This window comes from Maylandia zebra, linkage group LG19, assembly GCF_041146795.1.
Source record: "Maylandia zebra isolate NMK-2024a linkage group LG19, Mzebra_GT3a, whole genome shotgun sequence".
Lineage (NCBI taxonomy): Eukaryota > Metazoa > Chordata > Actinopteri > Cichliformes > Cichlidae > Maylandia > Maylandia zebra.
The window spans coordinates 25,662,412-25,684,218 of record NC_135185.1 but is presented as its reverse complement, the minus strand read 5'-3'; the positions used below and the strand labels follow the sequence as shown (position 1 = coordinate 25,684,218).

The 21,807-nt window shown below is 39.4% G+C and overlaps 1 protein-coding gene across 2 annotated transcripts in view; it reads left to right on the top strand.

The window, feature by feature from the left end:
- Positions 1-21,807, top strand: part of rps6ka1 (ribosomal protein S6 kinase a, polypeptide 1) — a 50,845-nt gene that overhangs the window by 13,872 nt on the left and 15,166 nt on the right. The gene's annotated exons all lie outside the window — the stretch shown is intronic.

Below are 21,807 nucleotides of genomic sequence, written 5' to 3'. Positions count from 1 at the left end.
GTTTCCATCTCTGTAGCAAAAAAGAAAGCCGTGGCGCTCTGTCACGTGTCAGGCGTTTGCAAGTGTGTGACTGTGCGTCGATTTATTCATTTAGCAGTCGCATTGACAGCCCTGAGAGGGTATTAGCTGGCTCAAGTTTGATGTGTTGAATATTCCCTGAGTGAGGCTGATTGAGCAGCAGTCTGGCTAATGGGTATAGTGATGAGTCTGGTTGACTAGAATAGAAAGGCCATGTAGTGTTACACATAGTGCACGTCCTGATCTGGCCCGCTTACATGCCAACATGTCATACAGGGACAAACGCACATCAGCTCGCACTTACAGAAACTCGGTGAAAAAACACTGCGTCAGCCCTTTGTGCCTCCTGGTTGGCCTCTGCCCCGTATTGTCCGGCTCTGAAATATGATCCCGCTTCCCCTTGCACTCTGTTCAGTCATGTAGCAGAGGACAAGGAAATGTTTGTTCTTGCGTAGCTAGCCTCTTCTTTTATGGCCTCACTCTCAAGGGGAAGAGCCTCTAAAGAGCGTGTCGTCTTTTCTTTCAGTGCAATGTCACAATGTGCTGTGACCGTGGACGAGCTGAATAAGAAAGGTTTTTGCTTTAGGAGTCCATGCACATATGCCACACTGGGCAAGGCAATTAACGTTTGAGGACAAGAATTTAAAAGAACAAAGGATTGTTCTTTTATCTATGAATTTTACTGCTACGTGATCAAGGATTGGGGATTTTTTTTGTGTGTGTGTGTGTGTGTGTGTGTGTTTACGCATACAAGAAAATGGCAAATCTATGCAAGTTTACCCCCCAAAAAATCATCTTTGTGCTCGAACCACTCTGTTCTGCTCCTGTGAACTACATGAGGACAGATTTGTCAAACCCTTTTTCTTTAAACAACTGATTTTTCATTTTATCTCCAACTTCCTTTAAATAATGAACTTGGAAATGATCATGCACACTGTGGATATTATCTTTGTACCTCACTGAACTTGTAATAATAGCAACCCAGACACCAAAAATGAAACCAGATTTGTCATGTCACAGCACATCTGGCCACATGAAGTCATTATTGGAAATTGTACCAATCCAGCATATTAGATTACTACATCCCTAATCATATAATGTCAATATGAGTCTCCAAAAAGTGGCTGATATTCAATTATGACTCAGTCCTGGTAAGCACTGTGATAATTTACATGTTTTGCTAATTAACCGGTGCATTCCAGTAATCTGATCAATTATGTAATCTCTTTAAATAGGCTGCTGGATTTTTCTCTCCTCTGACTCTGCAGCAGTGCTAGCTTGTGCTTCTTCCACACCATGATAGATGATCATGGGTTTTTGGTAATATGCTGAGAATAATGGACCACTATATTAGGAACTCAACCTGCTCTCGCTCTTACCTGGGATGCCCAGCCGATACCTATTAATCTCCTTGATGCCTTGAGCTGTCTTTGATGCTTCAGACATAGTTACACGTCTCATCCTCCTAGCGGCATAGTGAATTCGGGTCCTTGTCGAGCTCCTGCTTGCCTTAGACAAGTTTTCATCTAAAGCTGGCGTAGTGATCTCGTAGTGCCTTCTGCATCTCTGTGTTAGAAAAACTACAATGAGAACACTAACTTGGTGGAGTCTTTAGGAGATGGGTTTGTTAGCCCCATGTAGGGTTGGGCAGTATAGCCTCAAAATTAGATCACGATATCTCATGATGTAGGAAAAAAACAATAACTTTTGAATGCAGCTGTATTTGCAAGTGTAAGGACGTAAAATACATTTTCCATCTTTTTCTCTAATGAGCTACTGTCAGCTGTCAGTGCTGACATAGTACTTAATTAAAATGTTAATCTATTGGAACAAGGGGCCAGCACAAGAGGAGTCAACTGTGAGTACAAACGTATTTTAATTAAAAGTATAAACTGCTTAACACTGGAGTTCAACATTGACTAAAATAACTTGACCTTGTAGCTCGACAGGAACCCTAACAATGTTGTCCGATAATAAAAACTGAAAAATATATATATATATTTTAACCTAATTTAATGTTTTCTTTATCTTAGGCTTTGGGACTTGAACTTTTTGTATCCACACAAGTAATTTCCATCAATGTTTGCTCTTACTGTCATAGGGAGTGCAACCAGCTGGTGCAGCTAGCGAAGCCTGGCTGAGTCATTTGTGTACATTTAGGTCACACATCACAAGCTGCTGGTATCTCCTCCTTCGTAGCCTGGTTGTACTTGACGGTTTTAGTTTTTTATCATTATTATTTTTCTTTTGAAACAAATGTATTTTTTTTCCCACGTTAGGTTTGTATTTCCTAGTGAACTCTGCTTTCTTGGAGCTTGCTGAAGTAGCTCTTTAAGTACTAAATCATCATCAGAGGCACTCTTGCTCTCAGACATGCCTGGGCTTGTCTTACTGTTATGCCTACTTGAGAATTGGTGTATATAGTGTTAGTATAGCAATGATATCGCTGTTTGCCTGCCGTGGTTGACCCTACCAGGGCTAAATCTCCACTAGTACGGTTTCCAGAATTCAAACACTTTCCTCAAGCCTACCCATCATAACATGGTAGCAGCACATGGCCAGGAACTAAAGATGAAGAGGCTAAAATGGCTTGGCTGTGTTTTATGGATTCAGAGAATTTCAAATGCTGTCTTGAGATGGGCCAGTGTTGGAAAGTGAAAGAGGGGCAGGCCGAAGACCATCTGGTGAAGGATATAGATGGCAGAGTTGGAGGAGATTGGATTTTCACGAGGTGAAGTAAGTGCTCAAGCCCAAAACGGTTTCAAGTGGACAAAAAATATTGCAGCCATATGATCCACCAGGGAAAGCATGCTCTACTCTAGCACATTAGCAAGACTTGGAAAGCTTTTCCAGTTTCATGAATGATAGGATTGGGAAAATATTAGGAATGCTGTTTTATGTGATCATTTTAGGTGATCATTTGACTAAAGGTTTTATTGCACAGTCAACAAAGCTAAAAATGTAAGTAGTATGTAAATAATGAATCACACCGTGAAATGCTAGATGTTGGTGGGGTTGAAGGTAGACCTCATACCCAGACTGTCATAGCATCGCGCAGGCAGAGCAGTTGTAACCAGGCGCTACAGCGATCAATACTGAGCTGCTCTTTTAATGCTGGGAATCTGATAATGGCGGCTGTTATCTACTCTAGCCATGGGAGTTACCTGCCTCCAGCAGACCTAATAGAGGAATGGATGGTGTGAGAGAGGCAGGGTTTAGAGGCAACAACTGAGAAAGAGAGAGCACAGTGTTGGGAAAGAGAGCACCTGTCCTTGTCGTTCAATGATGTTAAAACCTATAACAGGCTTTAAACAATAACGTGATGGTCCTCAGCATTAAGCCGTGAGTGTTTGGGTCTGGGGGTGGTGAGCTCAACTGGGTTCTCTCTCTAATGAGCGATCTGCTCTCTCCTTTGTCTCGTTGTGTAAAAGCTGAGCGACATATGATTCTTGCCTAGTAGAGCTTCCCAAGCTATTTTTGGACCCATTAAACTGATAGTAATCATGATCAATATCTGTCTCTCTCGGTGAAGCAAGATGAAACTCATTTCTTCTTCACACTGACACAGATAATCAGTTTCTTTATTTACAAGTGGAATGTTATTAAGTAGATTGAATTAATCCTGGAGCCCATAAGATGATTAATAATAGTTAATAAGAGCAAAGAAAATTGCGACGCACTTTTGTTCAACCATCAGTCTACAATGTACCAACATAATGATACGTTTTCTCAAGGAGAAAAGAAAGGAACGCAGCAAATCCTCATATCTGAGATTCCAAAGAGAAATAATATTTTGCTACCTAATTGACATAAATGATACATTATCTCAATTGCTACATTAGGGGAAAACAACTCTTATGAATAATGAATAGATTATTTAGCCTATACTATCAGCACTGGCCTTCTCTGTTTCATTACTTTCTGTCAAAGCAGTAAAAGTTATTTCTTGTATTATTGCATATGCTTTAGACCAGCTAAAACTAAGAATTCCAATACTTTGATGTGACATTAGAGTAGCAGTTAAAAAGACAGCCTTTGTATTGGTGTGATGATATCAGACAGCTGTGGACAGTCACCTGAGAAAGGAGGGTACTTAGTCGTGTCGTCGCAAGGGGATGATCTTACCCAGCAATTTAGTGCCTGGCAGGGTGCCAGGCTTTCAGTGATCTGCTACCACAGAAGTGATGCATTTGGCCTATTTCTAGCAACAGATCACATCAACTCCATTGCCCTTGAGGATGCCAGTGAGGAAGATTTGTTCAAAGAGCTGAAACAATGAATAAGACAATAACAACCTCAAACAGAAAAATTGAAAAAGGCATCGCATACTGTGCAGTGAGTGATGAGAGGTCTACCACAGGGCTGTCAAAAGAAGATAAAAACTAATTAGCCTGCCGAGCACGCAATAGGTCACCAAATCCATTTCAAGGAAAAAGCCAACCATGCTCTGTTTCCACCTTCTCCAATGAGATATTTTGTTTTCTAGAAGTGTAAGGAAAGTAACAAGAATCTCCCATTTTTAACGACGTTCCTCTATTGGAGGAGCTGATTTACTTGCTGTGTGTGTGCGTCAGCTTAACCCTCCTAAGCTCATAACTGTTTTATCAGGGATTTGTGGGTGTGCTTTGATTGATAGGAGCCTGAAATTGACAGCAAACAACCCACAAACTGCCATTAGATTTGGACTCCGATGTCGGGAAATCATGATTGGTGCTGGGCATCATGATCTTTTCACAAACTTCAAACTATTGACACAAAAAGGCCGTACTGCTTCATATTTTTCCAAATCATCCAACTTTCATTTCAGGGGAAGCATTTGGGGATATGCTTCATATTTTAACAGTGACCTGCCATTAAAATGTATTTATGTGTATATTTAAAAAAAATATTTTTAGGTTTTATATTTTATTACCACAACAATAAATCACTGTGACCTAAAGAAGTTGTTATACTTCCTGAGTATAAGCCAAAGCAAATGACAGCCAGCCCAGCTGAGTGATAAGTAGATAACACATAATTTTCTGCATTCCTGTAAATGGTGGACATTTTCTGAGATAGTTATTACAGCCAGAGAATTTTTAATTATAAACAAAATCAGTGTGAGTGAGAGAGAGGGGGGTGAAAGATGAAAGGAAACTACTTCAAGGATGGAAAAAAATGTTACTGCCTGCAGCAAGGTGGGATGTCAGTGTTTTGTTGACATTTTGGGTCAGCGTGATTGAAGTGCAACAAAGGAGTGGCGTCGTCACACCTTAGTCGAAATTTGACTTGTAATTAAACTCGTGGGCATGACATTTAAATGTGCGCATCTGAGGAAATGCACTGTGTGGTTTTCTGACATTCAAAATAAGCTGTTTGAAGATGTTTCATGGGTGTTTTATTGAAACAGTCATCCGTGGGCAAATGCAGAGTAACATTCACTATATGGTCAGGAGTGTGTGTCTGTGTGTGCACTTTTTTGTCTGACTTCCACTTCAGTATGAACTCCCACCTACCAAGCCCGAGGGCAGCAAAGCAGTAAAAGGTATTGCTTTTTCCATTGGTGTCAGTGACACTTTTTGTTGTCCCTAATGTAGGTAATGACTTTTTACTGCAGCTAGGTGCTGAGCGAGTGGTATTTATGCTTCAGTGGCCGAGGGACAAGAGGACGTAGCGGAGCGCAAGCGGGAGCGAGGAGATGTCAAGAGCGTGAGAAGAGAGGGAACGGAGGGAGGAGAAAACCGCATAGGACTGCAGAAGTGGAGTACAGAGAGGAGAGAAAAGAGGGGAGGAAACGGGAGGCACCTCCTGCGTAGCTCTTCATCAAGTCAGTTAGCTGGGGTTCCAGACACAGTCATAGTTCTGAGCTTTGCAACTAAAGAAAAACTCAGCGTGCAGTAAACTCAAAAGGAATCAGTGGCAGTAACTCGGCATATCAAACACACTCTCCGGGTCTTTTGGGAAATAGATGCACACACACTCAGGCATCTCCTTGTTGCAGTGTGCATTGGTGCATTGCGATCCAGTGTACCTGCGGCTAATTTGCCCTTTGTTGGATAACCACAAGCGTGCACATGCAATGCTTCTTTGCAAATATAATTATTTGTGTCTTAATATGATGGACATCCTGCAGCAATGGTGTTAAAATGTGTTCAAGACCGATTAAATATTTACCAGTGAGAGTGCGTAGGCAGGGATTGCAGCTTACATGATTTGTGTTTTGACCTCTGGGCTACTGTAGAGCTCACCTGGGCTGGCGAGTCAGGAAATGGAAAGATGGCTGATGGCTGCGTAGCCTTGTGGCATGTGTTTGTATAACTGTGAGCCTCTGTTTGCACATGCATGTTGTAGGCATGGCAACTGCTCTCCCCATTTTTTTTTTTTTTTTTTTGCAAAGCTGACCTTGGACTTGATTTACGTGGCTCTGCCTGTCCCCCCACATTGAAACACACCAAGCTCACCTCAACAATTCCTACACAATAAGTATAACAGATTTATTGCAGCATTTTAATTAGCAATAAAACTCTACAGGCAGTCAGACTGGTGAAGACTTAACCAAGATCCCAGAACTGCAGTGTATATGAACTGCATTGCACTGTGCTTGGATTTATGTAAGGGTAAAACATGTTCAAATCCCTGCCTCTTTGTTGTAGATGAATAGTTGTTGTTGCTACTGTCAGTCACATTAATTAAGACAATAGAAGATTCTTGTGGTAGTTGGAGCCATATATAAGCTTGGGCGCAAAGAAAAAGAGAGGAAGTGGGAGGGGAAGGAAACATAATGGGAGACAAAAAAGAGGATGGAGAGACTAAACTATACAACTCTTTCCTTTTACAGCAAAGAAGGGAGTTCATTTTGCAGTGTGCCACTCAGAACTACAGAAATATTCAATTCTTTAAAATCTCACCAACACTTGTTCGCTATGGGTGGGAGAAATTGAGTGGGTTCAGCTGGTCATTAAAGAGCATATGTTGCAGTGTAGGATAAAACAAAACAAAACAATTATAAGAACTATGGAATAGACTGCAATAAGACAACCATCACCACTTCCTCTTTATGCTAAATATGAAGCTATTATCAGCCTAAGTTAGCATAAAGATTATAAACAAGTAAACCACAATTGTTTGTTTTACTGTTTGATATTGAGATGTAAGGGTTTAATTAGCAAGCTGCTGCAGAGCCAGGCTGAATGCTGATTACCGTTTTTAGCCTCTAAGCTAAGATGAGATAAGCTATGATAAGCTAACCATTTGGAAGCCAAAGCTTCATATTTCTGTGTTCTTTGAAAGTCTCAACACGAAAAAAATGGGCATATTTCACAAATACAAAACTGCTTTTGTTCGAAGTGAAATGTTTTCATATAGTTTCTCTTCTTGACTTCTTATTTATACTCTTTTATGTGGGATATTTTTAGTAGCCATACCATTCCTTTGAGGGCTTTCAGTCTGGAAAATTCACTTGACTCTCATCAGAGGGTGCAAATACAAAGGAGAAAGAAAAGGTAACAGCATTCCTTTTCTTAGTTCCTTGTCTGTTTCTATCTTGCTACTTTAGATGCCTCCCTTTCTCCTGGGATGGCATCCCTGCTGGGGATGTCTGCATTATAATCTCTCATTGAGATGCATTCTATCTTCTTAAACTGCTCTACTTCCTTTGGGATTTGGTGACTGGGATTTATGTTTTAAAAAAACAAAAAGAAAACATGGCCATGTGGTGTTTTGCAGAAGAGGTCTAAATTTTACCCCAGGCTCCTATTGGATTTTATTTTCACATCTGAATGCTGTGTTGCATTTCTGTTAAACTCCATGTAGTGCTAGATAGTGGAAGATTGCAACATGGAGCACACGTCAGTTTCCTTGTGTTAATTAATAACACAACGCTATCTTAATAAAACTCTACAACCATCTGTTCCATGTGTTCCTGTTTGCCAACTTATAATAAAGGCAAACAGTTATTTGCAGATACAGCAGATCTCTGATCCTGCATTTGAAAATGTCTGATTTTTGAGCTCCTTATTTCTTTTTTCAACTCTGTGTTGTTAGCATGTCTTGTCTCGTCCCCTCCTACCCTTTTTACCTTGAGAAAGAGCACTGCTTTATTCAGCTGTCCAATAAGAATGCAGACTTTTGACTGGCATACGTTACCTCTGCTTAACAAAGAAAAAAGAAAAAAGAAAAAAAAGAAGCCATGATCGTTTGTTATTTTTCTTGGCCGTTCCAGGTTTGGAACATAAATGCCATGAAATATGTAAGAAACTCCATAAATACTTAATAAAATGGACAATTAGTACAGCAGACGGCTACTGAGCTGTACCTCCAGCTAGAACCTGTGTTTGCTGTGTTTAATTTTTCAGAGCTTGAAATGTGCATCACAAAGAGATAGAAAAAGCATTTCATATAGTGCTTTTCTATATGGGCAAAGTTTGACGTTTCTTAGAAAACTTGAGCACCATCTTGCAGAGCGCATGAAATCTTGCCAGAGGAGCAATGCATTATACCGGCATCTGCTTGGCTATGATCCCCAGTGAGCAGAGGCCTGTATTAACAAGGTCTGGACAAGCCTTGGAGCTGCGCAGAGCTAAACACTTCACATTCCACTGCAGGGTTTGAAGGAGGGGTTATTAACAGGGTAGTGCGGGTGGGGTGGGAGGGGGACTGGGACTGATTATGTCACACTCTGCTTTGGGACGTAGCCTGAAATGCACACCTGATGCTTTAGTGTGGCTGTGTAGGTAAATTCGCAACACTTTAGTCCTGAAATCAGATTAACTTTACTGATATTTGCTTTTAAATCAACTGTGTACTCTCATCTTCCTATTGCCGAATAAACACTATAATGTTGCAGCTTTCTGCATTTATTCATTTCTGTTGAATTGTAAATCTACTTTGTTTGTATTTGTGCAAATGCAGGGTGTTAAAATGCGCATTTTCCAAAAGATTTGTGTTTCGTCTGAAGGATGCGACAACGGAAAGAATAAAAACTGTCCAGGTTTACTGGACTATTGATGGCAGCATTGTGACTCAGGCTCAGAGGTGACGTCGGTTCCCATCACAAATGTTTCTCCGGCACACACACACTTTTAACAACCAGGGTTGTGTGTGCATATTTGGTTTGCATGTTTATAGCACTGTTTTGCTGACAGCTCTGTCATTGATCACACTTTGTGATACGACATCTAGGTGGAAGCCTTCAGCCATGCACACACTCATACACATGCATTGATACAGCACAGACACAGATACTGTGCTGTTTGTCTGCTTCTAGTGGAATATTTTATTCTTTTTGTTTGTTTCCGTTGGACTGCTCATCCTTTTCTTGTTTCTTGATGCCAGATTGTTTCCCGTTCATACGTGACTCACAGAGTTAACAAGCCTCTTGAGTGTGATTATTAGTTGACAGAACTTATTGCTCTTTCCAGTCCTGCTCTGCTTCACTTTATTTTATTTCCTTGAAATTATAATTTTTTACTCATCATATCTCATCCCGCCTACAGCAACAGTACAACATAGCACACCACCATTTAAACTGACTAGAATAACGCACTCTCTGGGTGGGAAGCTCGCTTCCTTGACTCTCCTCTATTGAGATTTTTGCCTCCATACCCTAGCCATCTTAATTGCTTTCACTTCCAGCTTCTGCTACACCACTACTGACGATGTGCGACGTAGCAAAAACAGAATTGAAACGTAGGATTGAAATCAAGAGACGGCCTCCGTAGCTGGATCGTCTCTGGGGCCAGCTTTTCAAGTCAGGATACGATACTTCAATCTAAATACATTATCTCTACATGACTGTATGTAAAAAGCATGTGTAGAAACGTATATAAATATAACTAGCAGTTGAGAAGTAGTAGCACATAATTTGGGATTTTTTAAAAATATATATTTATATTTGTGTTTTTGGTTTTTTTTTTATGTGCAAGTCCAAAATTAGAGGAGAATGCCTAAATTTCTGTAAAATAAGCTAAGGCTTCTTGTCTTTACTGTACGCAGACTGACTGTGTACCACCGTTTACCTGAGGCCCATTCAGCAAAGTTCTCATATTATGCTAATTAGCCATGTGGTTGTGTTGCTTATGCTAGTCCTTGTGAAGCTGTGGTGAATCAAGCGTGGCTAAATCATGCTGATGTGGTAAAAGCTGTAATGTGTAACTGAATAGTAAACTGGAAATGCATCAGAATAAGCAAATTTTTTTGTTTGTTTGTTTATGATGCAGTCATGAATGCTCCATCAAAACAAAATAACACTTTTTTTTTTCTATTAATACTGAAATATTCGTACATTGGTCTTCTTTTTCAGTCAGTCAAAAATCAAATTAATACAAAGTTAAAACGGTTCAATGTCATGATAAAGCAGAATATAGTATTGTAGCTGATTTGAGCTTTGTGGTATGGCATGTTATCCTGCTAGAAGCAGTCATCAAAATATGTATATGCTATAGTTATAAAGGTCATATACCATTGATACAGGGCGATGTAGATTCATAGATTGAGACTTATCGTATTAGCAATATATTTAAAATCTTCTCCAAATTTTAGTGACTTCTTGCGATTTGTAGCCTCAGTTTCCTGTTCTTGCTGTCACCCGGTGTGCTCTTTAGCTGCTGTAGCGCATTTGCTTCAGGGTTCTATGTATTTTTCATTCAGCGATGCTCTTTTGCTTACCATGTTTGAGTTACTGTTGCCTTCCTGTCAAGGTATTTTTACCCAGAGAACTTTACTCAGACCTACCCATCTGGCACCAACAACCAAAGTTACATAAATCACCTTTCGTTCCCCGTCTTGATGCTCAGTTTGAACAGCATGTGTCTTTTTTGTGTGTCTCTCCTTTTTTTTTAGGCTTTTTAAAGCCTTTTATTTGGATTTCACCACGATCAGCATTTCATTAGCTATTGGTGAATAACAAGTGCAACAGCCAAATATTTGGGTGACATCAAAATAATGATCCATTAAGCTTACATTAGAGCAGTAGGAATAACTAGTCACATCAAGCACATAAAAATTAGATGAAGCTTCTTTTTTTTGTCATTGTTGGCTATATGGTAGTTATACATGGGCTATTGTGCTTGAAAAACACCATCTGATTTCCTTCAGTGTGAGGTCATCTCGTGTAAATTAATAAAGTAAAGTGCACTTGAGGCAATATATTCCAAAATTCCCATTAGTTTAATGTTATTTGGTTGTTTTTATTTATTTATTTATTTTTTACCAGAAGGGGTTAAAATGCTGGACTTTCAGCATAATTTGTGGTAGCTCTTTTAAAGGGCTTTTCGGCCACAGACTGCATTGAGATTGAGGCATCACATACTGTGCTCCTTTCTGTTCCTGCTTTTAGCGACAAAATCAGCACACTCCCAAAAGATTTATGCATCCTGTCACCCTGCTTTGCCAAAGTCCTCAAATAAAACGAACAGGCCAGCATTTTCTAACTCGCTTTGAATATGCATAACTGAATATGATGAGACTCGATAGGCTTCTGAATGGATGCAGAAGTCCCATTCAGTTTACCTTGTCACATTGTTGTGACCTTTTGCAAAAGATTTGTTTGTTAGTAAGACGCTGAATGCTAACACTTCAGTTTTTTTTCCCTTTTTCTTTTTTCAGGCCAGCGTGTGATTGCTTTGTGTGTATTTGCATAAATGTGACAATAGGCCTGTGACTTTCTTTGCATACTTTCCATAACTTACAGTTATTCTTTACTCATTCATTGTAACAACACTTAGCTTGACCCGCTGTCCTTTCTGCTCTCATAGGACTCGGTGTGAATGAATGGAAATAATATTTCATTATGTTGTTATTTCTCATCTATTCTTCTTTTTTTTCTTTTTTTTTTGGCTTATTTCTACGTGTTTAATTACCTTGGTGATATGATTTCATGTCATCTGTTGTGTCACTGTAGAGTCAGTATAAAAATGCTGACATAAAGTTGCACACTAATGATGTTACACGTCAATAAACCTCTTATTGATACTATAAAAATACATAAATGGCAACATAAGTATTATCAGCACATGATTTTTCAATTTTATCATTTTATTTCTTCAGTGGAAGTCACGAGCACATGACTTCCACATCTTGCAACACCATTTTTTTATATTCAATTTCATGCGTGATTATGATATGAGGTTTCCGTCCTAATTGAACATTTGTCTAGACGCAGCTGAAAGATAAAGGCGCAGCAGATAGATGAAACACCACAATACAGAAGCTTCAGTTAGTGTTGCTCAACTGTAAAGCGGCTCTGCCTTAGACTCTGAAGTACGAAAAACTGCAATTGCATAAAGGGGAAAGCTAAAAACCGAAGATTTAAATAATAAATTGGCTCTTTGAGGAAGGGAGTTTTGTGTGCGCGCTGTGATAAACTCGATGCGAAGACATTTAGATACATATGAAGAGATATTTTCACGTGACGGCAATCGAGTAAGATGTCAAAATAAAAACGCTGCAACTGTTTCTGTTACTATATCAACCTAATATTACTCAGATGCTGAAAAGCTCTAATCAACCTTTTCCGAACCGTGAAATTAAGTCAACTTTATGCTGAAGAACCACCTCAGCTCAGGAAACCTCTTTAAAGACGGTCGATATGATTGCTGTTTTGTAGACGAGCGGAGCCGATGGCTCTGGCTGAGGTTCCGCAATTGTCTGAACTTCACAAGTAAGCCACATCCTGAAAGTTTATGTCAAAGTCTGAGACAAGACTTTAAGCAGTTGTTGTTCCTGTGTGTTAATAAAAAGTAGCTCGGGCCTATGAGAGGCACAGCAAGTGACCTTTACGAGAAAAGAGAGGTTGAAAAGCCTGGATTATGGAATGGAAATTAAAGGATTAGTAAGTGAGCTGCATCTTGTTTTTTTTATTTTTGAAATATTTAGTTCTGATTTATTTAACTGTGTACGCACAAGTGATTTGATTAATTAAAATTAGTTGTGTTTCTTTGGGATTTTTTCCCTCTTTCTTGAAGAGCACTCTTCAAGAAAGCAACTTCCTACTACTTTCATATACTATGTATAATTATGCATGCTATTGCTGGTATATTTAAGATAGGCGACCACAGACTTGCAATAAATTGCCGCAGTGTGCTGCAGATTCACTGTGATCACGCATGCAGGCAGCAGGCACACTCATTGCTCACTTTAAAACAGAAGGTACAGTGTTGCATGGTTTAGAGTCTTTATCTAAAGTGCATCACTTCTCTGGAAGTTAATTACAGCTCCTCCTTCAAGCATCTGTTCTGCAATCGATCCCATTAAACTGCGTGAAAAAGCTCTCTAAGTGGTTGAGAATAAGGTAGCTCGAATTTTGATTTGTCATTGTCCAGAAAGGAAATACACATGTTTCATTCTTGTTTTTTTCCAGAAAAGAATTGTGTAAAAACCTTCTTATCACAAAGACTTGATCTTATCAGGCTGCCCATATGGGTGTTGGCCTGGAAATGTCAACTTTCTTTTCTTTCCCGTGCTCTCAATCTGTTTGATTTTCCCTGTTTCCTATTTGTCTCTCCACCCTGTCACATCACACATAGAAATGTGATTGTAGGTGTCATTTTCAGAGGCAACAAAGTCAGGCTCATTTGATTATTTCACCAGCAGGCCGACGCTGAACAACCGGACTTGTCAATTGCCTTCATTTCTACGTCACGCATTTTGAAAAGCCACTGTGATGATAACAAGTGCAAACAGCCTCTGGATTCTGTTAAAGTGGGCTCTGCTGTTCTAACGGCACTCTGGATGATATAAGGGAGGGAACCCTGATGACGCACACATACACGTGTGCGCATGGACGAACGCACACAGCCCTGCTAAATGAGAAAAGCACTGAGGCTTGAAGATGCCCTCCTTCATTCTCTCTCTTACTCTGCCCTTCATCATTTACCTGGTACATTCCAGTACATCATCCCCTTCCTCTCTTCCTCATCCCTGTCTTCCATCACTACTTCTCTGCACTCTTCAGCAAAGTGTAATTCATCATCATGTCTTGTAGTTCAGATAAAGGCCGACTAATGATTTGTTAAGCTTTTGTCCTTGACTCATCTCCCTTTAATCAAACTTGCGTTATGAAGTTTCTCAGTCTAACTTCTTTTCTATGAAGTTAGTTGTTTTCAAGGCTGTTTTTGCTTTTTTTTTTTTTTAAAGCGACTATGTCTAGAAGTCCTTTCTGTGACTATGAATCCTTTTTTTCTCTCTCTTCTTGAACAAGGTCATCCAAAGTATTACAGAAAGGATGTTTGGCATTGATGAGCCCGATTGAAAGGGTTCAGGTAAACTTGGCTTTCCATGAGTGTTAACAACGATGTCTGGCTCATATGTTGTGCATAAACTACTCTTGGTGTTCCTTTTCATGGCAAGTTAGTCAGTTAACAAGATTCTTTAATGGAAAATTGACTTCATTACGCAAGATGGACTTTGTGCTGAGACACAGCCTTGCACACAATCATCAGGTACAATAAAAAATGATCTATTAGCAAGGCTTATCCACACAGGCCCACGCAGACACAAGTAAACACGCAAAAGCGCACCATCATTCACGTCTTATCAAGTCCCAGTCATGCAGTTGTTTATGCAGCAGGTTAATTGAGCCTCTCCAGAAGGTTTTAATGCAAATTAAAATGCCCCCCTATTCTTTGTAGTAGCTAACAGACGCTGTTATGATTGCATGTGCAGACCCAAGGGGAAGGTGTGGTTTGTGTGTGTGTGTTTGTGTCAAGCGGGTATCCTCTTATCTGAGTTTGTCATCAGCAGTAACAGATGCAAATTGCAGTTTCAGTTTAGGTGCGTTAGAGATCTGATGAGCATATAAACAGACACACACACAAACAGAGACACTAGGAGATGTGGTTTGCAGCCTGCCTCTGTTCTAAAAGGGGGCTCTAAATCTTTGGATTTTGTCATACACATGGGAATCTCTGTTACCCTCTCCCTCTTCTTGATTTGCAACTATATAGCTGATCTCATTGCTCGGTTTTCATAGGATGGTGTTACACAAAAAGTGTTCAAGGTCCAGTTTTGCCAAGAAAAAGAAGCGGTGAAAAACACCTAAATGTTTTTGGAAGTTCAGCATATGTTACCTGAAAATTAATATTAAATTTATATTAGAGGCCTCTGTCTGCCTAATGCCACAAAAAAGTTTTTTATGTACATGCACTGCAGCCTTGAACTTTTGTAGGCATTACCCGATGGAGGTGCAGGTGAGAAACCAAATGTGCATTGCAGTCACAGTACGCATTAAACACTATTTAACCTGTGTGATTCTAGTCCACGTGATGTCTGATTGTGCCCATGTGGAAATAATCCATTCGACCAGTGAATTCATATCGAATGATTAGGCATTCTGTGCCTAAGTGCACTACTAACTTTGCAATCAATTTGAGAAGTGATTAACTAAAGTAAATGTAGTGATTCATCAAAATTACAACATTATGCATGTGTTTCACTGGCACATTGTGTTACCTAATGCAAGCTTTTTTTATGATAAAGGATCAACTGATCATTTAAAAAAATGCAAGCCTGTTCTAAACTGTAAGGATGTGACAATTAGGCATCTAGATCTGATCTATTGTACAATAGAACAATAGTTTGATAAGGGCTGTATTTCCCCAAAAGAGAAAAATCACATTTGACGTTCAGAGATGAAGAAGAAGCAATGAGATATTTTCAAAGTAAGCACTGCTCAGAAAGAGATACTTGATTAAAATGGAAATCTAAGGCTAACTTTTAACGCCTTAAGTCCAATTTAGAGTTTAAAGTGTTTTTTAGATGTGCATCTAATCGATATAGGATGTCTTGCTGAAGTTGTGTTTTTTCCATATTGTAAAACCTCTTGAAAACAGGTTTGTTATAGCTTATTAAAAATTGCATGAAAATACAGGCAGTCTTAGTGCAGTTTAGTTCATGCTACACTGGTTAGTTTTCATTATTGTCGAGAAGTAATGCGACATGTTGGAATGATGTAGAGCAGACTGTGGTGTTCATGGTCGGCCTCATGAAATCACATCTATTTCTTTAAACAAGGGATCCATCCATCTTTTCTGGTCCTTTTATCCAATTTTTAGTGTCATATTAGATGTGCTTTCTTTCAAAAACAATGTTGTTTCTAACTTTTTGGTAGTTTACGTCAAAGCTGAATCAGAATTTCAATTTCCTTATCATTCAACTTCTTTCTCCCTTTTCAACAATCTTGCCCGACCTGAAGGGTTATCATGTGTTGTAGCTGTTTCCCTCCCTGTTGATCTATACGAATGACAAAACAGATTAAAAAAAAAAAAGAAAAAAAAAGAAAGAAAAGTCTTAACTTGAAGCAGATGCCCCTCAGATGCTTGAGCCATCCATCTATTCACTTCATCCCCTCTGTCATCCATTCATGTCTGCTATTGGCCTAGTCGTCATGGTTACTCTGCCCTCAGCGTCACTAAGCCCCGATTGTGACTTGTGCTGCCAGGAGGAGAATGATAATGCATATAAACACAAGAGCAGACTCACACAAACGTATACTTTCGTAAATCGTAATGGGTGTGCTCATTGGGATTTTCATTCATATACCAGTTGGGTTTAAAGACACACACACAGAGAAAGTGACAGTCTGTTTCTCTCTTTCTATCACATTCAGACATGGTCATGGTAATACACAGGGATGCTCTGACAGAAAGTCAGCTCCATTAATCATCCAGTCTGTGTGTGCACTCTGATACGTCTGTGTGTTCTGAAAGGTCTCTGATATTAGAGTCTCAAGCTACATAACCTTTAAAGGCCATCATCGTATATTACCTCCAAAATAAACATAGTATAATCCATTTCATGCTGCATCGGTGATAAGTAGAAGACATTTCTGGCATCAGATTCCAAACTGAAGTAGAGTGTGAACAGGAGTGCTCAATTTGTGAAGATGGAGGCTGGCAAGTGTTACCTGGAAGCATCATCTAAAAAGATGTTTCCTATGTGAATGGCCTTGCCTCTGAAACTACCTCTTGTCTTGCAAAGAGGATGCTGGGAGACGGAGACTGCAAAAACGCAGTTGCCATAGTTTCACACTTCTGCCTCTGAGGGTCGATTAAGGAAAACGTTCCGACCATTTCCACTCATCCTTTATAGTTCTCATCAATATGGATGCTGATTGTGTCGTCTCCATGCTCTGCCCTTTTGCACCTCTCTCTCTCTGTCAAGTTAACAAAAACTATCCTTTTTTTCTGTCGGTTTATCTTTTCAAGTTAAAGTCTTGTATTGGTGTCCCTCTGTTCCTGCATTTAAATACCTACAATACATACAATACAAAAAAAGCTTTGATGTCTGTCTGTATGTGAATTTTGGGGGTTTATTTGGCATTTGGTTGAGCGGATTTCTAAAGGGGAAAAACCTGGGACTAAGCAGGAAGTGCAGATTGAGTAGCACTTGAAGTTGCTATTTTAGATGTTGTAGAAATGTTTGTGTGATGACACACAAATTATAGATGAGTGACAAAATGCTCAGGAGATGTTGAGGTTTGGTGTTTCTGGCTTGTACTCTTTATTTATTTATTTTTTATATATATTTGCAACCAGGTCCAGAGTGCTACACATTTCCACCGCAGCCATGCAGCTTAGGTTTAACATCGATGACCTCATTGTGTATATTCACTCTTCCGTCTCTCATTTATCCTTCTATCCCGCCCCTTTGTTCTCTCTAAATCATTTCTGCCATTTCTTTTCGTTCTTTTCTTAATGCATTTATTGACCAAAGCTCCCACTGTGGATATTACACAAGGCCGTTTTAACCCGATGTCAACTGGCCCATTGAACTGCCAATCATCTGACGGCTATCCATGCTGCTGCTATAAATATTACAGATGCCATGACAGGATTTCCTGCAGTATCTGTGCTAATCCTATACTCCTGCTGGGACATTTCCTCTGGCCTCTACCTTCCACTTGTTCATGTGATTAGTTGTTTTAAAAGTCTATAGAATGCTTCTCCTTTTTTTTACACATTTGCTGTTCTGTTGTTACAAAAACTGCATCCAATCAGGAAGTAACGTGGCAACCAGAAACCACAAAAAGGGAAAGACATTCAGCAACTTCATTTGAGCTGAGTTGCTGATGAGCAATTGAAGAGACTACCAGTGAGATTGCAGGATACTATTGACTGACATATAACCTGGTAGTAAATACATTATAGGGTTACCTAGGCAACAGGAGGCTGGAATGTCCACAAGAGACTGATCGTCAGCTTCAAAACAACGCGTGATAAGCAAATCGCCTTCAGTGTGGATGCAAATTTAATGATGCCATGTTGTGTAGTGTACTCTGAATTTGGTTCTTAATTACAAATCTCTCTTGAGAAAATAAACAAATAAATACATAGCTTAAATAAGTGCTTTAATTTGGCAAACATTCCCTTTGTAGTAGGCTTCCTGGGCTGCGCTGTGATTTTCTTGTGTTTTCATCATGCACTGGATCTTGTCCACTTTATCAAAACTGCAACCCTTCAACTTCCTTTTGAGGAAGAGGGTGAAGTCACAGTGAGCCAGATCTTGCAGTGGTGACCAAAGAACTGTGTTTGCAATGGATGTTGTGCAGTCGAATTTTATGTGGACAGACTAACACTTGGGGGCGATTCACAGTGCAAAATCCAGTGGACACCAGAGAAACAGATTCTTCTGGTAGCACTAATGATCTGATCTACTGCCTTTAGGACTGCACACTTTTGACTCTTTAACTAAGATCTGCTCTTTAGGCTCTAGAGACATAACTCTCATCACTAATGATGATGCTGTGAAAGTTTGATTAGTTTGCAGAAGTTAATGTTCAGTCATGCAAAGTTTAAGACGCGTGCAAGTGGTCAGAATGGGCAGGACTTCACAGAGTTGCTGTTTTTTAAAATTATTATTATCATTTTTAATGAAAGGAGCTGCAGAACATCATTGCACTGTGTAAAAGTGTAAAAAGACAGTAACAAATTTCCAACTCCACAGTTAGGGTCATCGCTAATTAATCATCTCAGCTGTGCATTGCAAATATTTCCCCATAGTTGTTATTAAAGGTTTTTATCAACTTATCCTCACATACATACTTTCAAAATTGGTTTAAAGATTTTTTTAAACTTCCTTAGAAAGCTTGGCTTAGCTAACACACAAGTAGTGTCCCTGCAGTTAGTTATAGTTAGTAAAGCAGTGCCTTCACTTGTCCGTCCTAGCTGTCACTTAATCCTCCTGAAGTGGCTCTGTCACATAATCCTTCTCCCATTTCTGTGTTTACAATGTGCGTCTCTAAAACATAATGTTAAAGCTTTAAATAGCAACATGATGACAACTGAATAGTTGTGTAACGTGCACTTCAGAGTATGAATTCAGTGTCATCTTCAGTGCACTTACTTACCTAAAAACCTGATGTATTTTGGGTGTGGGAACAGATGGCTCAGTCTGCTAAGGGATGGATATTAACCCCGGAAGTCCCCTTCATCAGCAAAACAAATGTCAAAGCATGATACATGTTGCAAAACACCTGATGGCTTTGTCATGCTTTCTTTTTTTCTTTTTTTAAAAAAGGCACTGCTGTACTGAAGAGGTCCTATGCAGTACAGATTTACTTATTTATTATTTTTAAAGTGACAATTTTAATTAAGAATAAATTATCCTTCTAAGATTATTTCCCCTATCGATTTTCTCAGTGCTGGACTGTGGATGAAGGCTTGATCCTCCACCTTTCTGCTGGACAAAGGCAGAGATATTCATGTTAAGCGTTGAGGGCTTAAGGCTGTTTACCTTATGTTGTCATTAAGCCTTTAAGTTCAACCTAGGAGACTAAACCAATCTTTTCTCCAGTGGTATCCTATGATGTAGTGCCTGTAGGGCTCAGCTCGTATTAAAGCACCATGATGGGATGACTAAGGATTTCACTGGAACCAGGTGAATGTCCATCTTCCAACCTTCCTTCACCCTCTTCCCCCTTTTTTTTTTTTTTGTACCAGCCTGTCAGTCTTGCCTGTTAGCAGGTGTTGGTGGAGGTCATAGAGAACAAATGGGACATGGGAGAGGACAAAATGAATTAGAGCAGATGGAGAGGCTTAAAAATGTGAAAAGGTGTGCTGAAGGACCAGCCTGTCCATCAAAGGTGTTAAATTGACTTTGAAAGGAACTAGTTGAATGAATTCCCTGCCCTCCAAAATATAGTACCGTTCTTTGGTGCCCACCTTTAGATATTAAAGAGGAGAAGGAAGATGCTCCGGCTGATTTAAAAACAGAGAGCCACTTTCTAGCCCGAGTTCATGGTGTGATCGTCGGATACAAAACTTTTAGACCTCCTGCATTGAAATCCTGCATGAGTGCATATGCATAGTTACAGTGTAGAGCTCTAAATACCTCACTTTAAACAGTGTTTATACATTTGTTTTCTTTCTCAAAACATGCCAGGCTATTGAACATCTGTAATTTTTGTGCGAAACAGTTGATAAAAAGAAAACCACTTTTAAAAGTGGTTAATATTTCATTTATTAATGATATGTAATTCTCTTCAAGGCTATGGGCATGAAAACCAGTAATTAGTATAAAACAGTTGGGATTTGATGAAAAGGGAGCCATATTTCATAATTTTCGTATCATTTATCATTCTCAACACAAAAGTGCTGCTTAGCATTTAGGCAAGAGCCCTTTTATGGGAAAAATGTGGAAGCAAAAATGAGTTTTATGTAATCATTTGTGAAACCTAATATATCTGTTTGCAAGTCATGGGAACTTGCTTATGAGGGTTAAAATTCGGGTCCAGATGATAGTCAGAACAGACAGTATGTGTCGAGCTTAAGGGGCTTAAGTGGTCGTGATTTTAGATTGTGGCTTGAATTCTGATCTTTTAAGTTTTCCTCCTTAAATAAGCAATAAACGATGAAGCGAGTGCAAAAAATGTCTTCTCATTAATGACCCGTAGAGGGTTGTACACTAATATTTGAACTGAATGGTTAGTTAATCACGTGCAAGTGATGGGAGTATTTGCCAATATTACTAAAACATGTGAGTTTTAAATGAAACTAGTTCTACGTTCACATACATATTACTCAGGTTTAAGTATCAGTGTTTGACAATTTTTAGACATTTTTATACATTAAAAGTTGATTTAACCTCAATCAACTGATTATGCAGCTGCAGATTTTAATGAGGGTGCAACATTTCACTACAAGGACTTTTATTAGGCATTAACAAAAGAAGCAGTTCCTGTTTATAACCTTAAAGCATTTTTATTAGAAATGCCTAAAAATATGGTCCATGCTGCCTACAGTCTCTTTTTGTCTTCAGTTCTTATATAATCTCAGACTCTTTCGTCATTGTGAGGGTACCGCTGCAGTGTGTTGTTTTTTTTTTTTGTTTTTTTGTTTTTTTTTACCCCTCTGAGTGTGTTTGCTCTTGCAGGCAAAGTCTAGTGTGGGTATTTGTTTTTACAGATGAATGTTTAGACTGCTCCGTCTCCCTCTCTGGACCTTCCCGCTTTCACTCGTCATCCTCTGTCTGTGCAGTCGGAGCTGTCTTGCAGTTGAAAACGTACAGGTGCTTGCGCTTCATTTTCCAGGAAGGAGCAGAAGCTACAGTGCAAGACACAAACACTAGGAGAGCAACAGCCTAAATTAACTCCTCCTTCCAGGCTCATGCACCATTTGACCAGTGACTTCTCTTTTCCTCTTGACTCTTCCTCTTGTCTTATTTTTTTGTAATGATTCTCTCCTCTGAACTCTGCCATCATTTCGAGCTTTGGTGCGTTGCTTTGACGCAAGACGTGACTGTTGTAGGGTTTAAACTCGTTTGACCTCTGCTGCTGTGAATGGACAGTGTTTGGACAGCACTCCAGCCTATCATCTC